This window comes from Chrysochloris asiatica, unplaced genomic scaffold (assembly GCF_000296735.1).
Source record: "Chrysochloris asiatica unplaced genomic scaffold, ChrAsi1.0 scaffold00018, whole genome shotgun sequence".
Classification (NCBI taxonomy): Eukaryota; Metazoa; Chordata; class Mammalia; order Afrosoricida; family Chrysochloridae; genus Chrysochloris; species Chrysochloris asiatica.
The window spans coordinates 25697030-25699556 of NW_006408536.1; positions in this window are offsets into that span (position 1 = coordinate 25697030).

Below are 2527 nucleotides of genomic sequence, written 5' to 3' on the forward strand. Positions count from 1 at the left end.
ATTATTTTCATGCTTTTGTTCATATTGTCCAAGTTTGTTCTGGTGTTGTTGTTGTTGTTGTTAAGTGCCATCGAGTCGGGTCCGACCCATAGCGACCCTGTACAGGGTTTCCGAGGGTGTAAATCTTTACGGGAGTAGAAAGCCTCATCTTTCTCCCGCGGAGTGGCTGGTAGTTTCGAACCGCTGACCTTAAGGTTCGCAGCCCGATTCGTAACCACTACGCTGTTAAGGAGTTTAAAAATACATATTTGATACTGGTTCATTTCACTTTGTTCCTGATCCGTGAGTCTGAGCTCATCATTGAAAAATTCATACCATGGCTTCCAAGTAGGAAGGAACAAGAAGACACACTTCTCCTTGGTGACAGGATCAGTGAATGCATCTCCATGTCCAAAACAGAGCATCCTTCTTGTTGGTGTGATCGCCATTGAGTTGGCTCCATTTTCAATTATTTCTGAATGGTGGTGTTGTGGGTTAGGAGTTGAGCAGTTCGAAACTACCAGCTGCTTCACGGGAGAAAGATGAGGCTTTCTGCTCCCGTAAAGATTTACAGCCTTGGGAACCCTATACAGGGTCGTTGTTGGTGGGAACGAACTCCTCAACATACCACCCCCAGCAGGAGGGTAATGAGTTGCACTATCGGAGAAAGAAATTCACAAATAGACTTAGTATGTCGCTGCTCAGTTTACTTACGTTGGTTGTCATCTTACCTTCTGGGTGCGCATCACCACTGCCAGAAAGCTTAATACCTTTAGGGTGGGAAGGAAAACTTACCTCATCACACATAAGGGATTGCCTCATGACTTCCATCAGTAAGTCAAAGGAAATGTAGAAAAGAATCTAAAATATGCACAAGAACAAGGAAAGGAGATTTCAGACAACTTAATCAGGAAGATAAAATATTTATTGTACACATTGTTCTTTACCCACTATAGTCATTTGGAGGGGAGGGAGGTAGTATATCTTTAGCACTAACCCTAAACCATCATCGAGCCTGTTCTGACTCCTAGCCATCCTATATGCGATCTGCAAGACTAGGAATCTTTATTGAGCAAAAGGCCTCATCTTTCTTTCCTGGAGCAGCTGGTGGGTTTGAGCAGCTAAGCTTGCAGTGGTCCCACGCCTCCACGTTGCTATCACATTGTGTTTATTCAATTTGTTGTTGTTGATGCATATGTTTTGTGGTGGAAAAGTAAGAAATCCATAACTGGCTGTTGTTAGGTGTTCTCTAACTGATTCCCTATGCACAACTGAACAAAACACGCTGCCCCTGCACCTCCGCAAAATTGTTATCATGTTTGAGCTCATTGCTGCAGTCATTGTGTCAGTCCATCTTGTTGGGGGTCTTCCTCTTTTTTGCTAATCCTCCACTTTATCAAACAGGATATCCTTCTCCAGGGAATGATCTCTTCTGATAACATGTCCAAGATACGGGAGAGAAAGCCTCACCATCCTGGCTTCTGAGGAGCATCCTGGCTGTGCTTCTTCCAACACAGATTTGTTTGTTCTTATGGCAAGTTCATGGTACTTTCAATATTCTTCACTGACACCATAATTCAAAAGCATCGATTATTTGATGGTCTTCCTTATTCATTGCCCAGCTTTCACATGCATATGAGGCAATTAAAAGCACCAGAGCTTAAGTGAGGCACACCTCAGTCCTCAAATGGACATCTTTGCCTTAAGCACGTGAAAGAGCTCTTGTGCATCAAATTTGTCTAATGCAATAAAGACCTCCATTGATTTCTTGACTGCTGCTTTCTTAGCGCTGATTGTGGATCCAGGTAAAATAAGATTTTTGACAAGTTTAATTTTTTCTCTATTTATCATGATGTTATATTGGTCCAGTTCTGAGGGTTTCCATTTTCTTTACATTGAGGTGCAATCCATCCTGAAGGCTGTTGTCTTTGATCTTCATCAGTATGTATTTTAAGTCCTTTGCATTTCCAGCAAGCAAGGTTGTATCATCAGCATGCTGTCTTCTTCTTCATACAATTCAGCTTCTTAGATTATTTGCCTAGCATACAGATTGAATAAGTATGTTGCAATCCTGACACACACCTTCCCCGATTTTAAATCATTCAGTATCTCCTTGTTCTGTTCAAACAATGGTCTCAGGGTCAATGTACAGGTTCTTCATGAGCACAAATAACTATTCTGGAATTCCCATTCTTCTCAATGTTATCCATAATTTGTCATAATCCACATAGTCAAATGCTTTTGCATAGTCAATAAAACACAAGTAAACATCTTTCTAGAATTGTCTGCTTTCATTCAAGATCCATCTGATGCCAGCAATGATATCTCTAGTTTCACATCCTCTCATGAATCCAGCTTGAATTTCTGGCAGCTCTGTGGCTATACTACTGCAACCGTTTTTTAATTATCTTCAGCAAAATTTTACTTGCATGTGGTATTAAATGATATTGTTTAATGATTTCAGCATGCTGTTGGGTCACTGTTTTTCAAATGGGCACAAATATTCATCTCTTCCAATCAGTTGGTGAGCTAGCTGTCTTCCAAATTT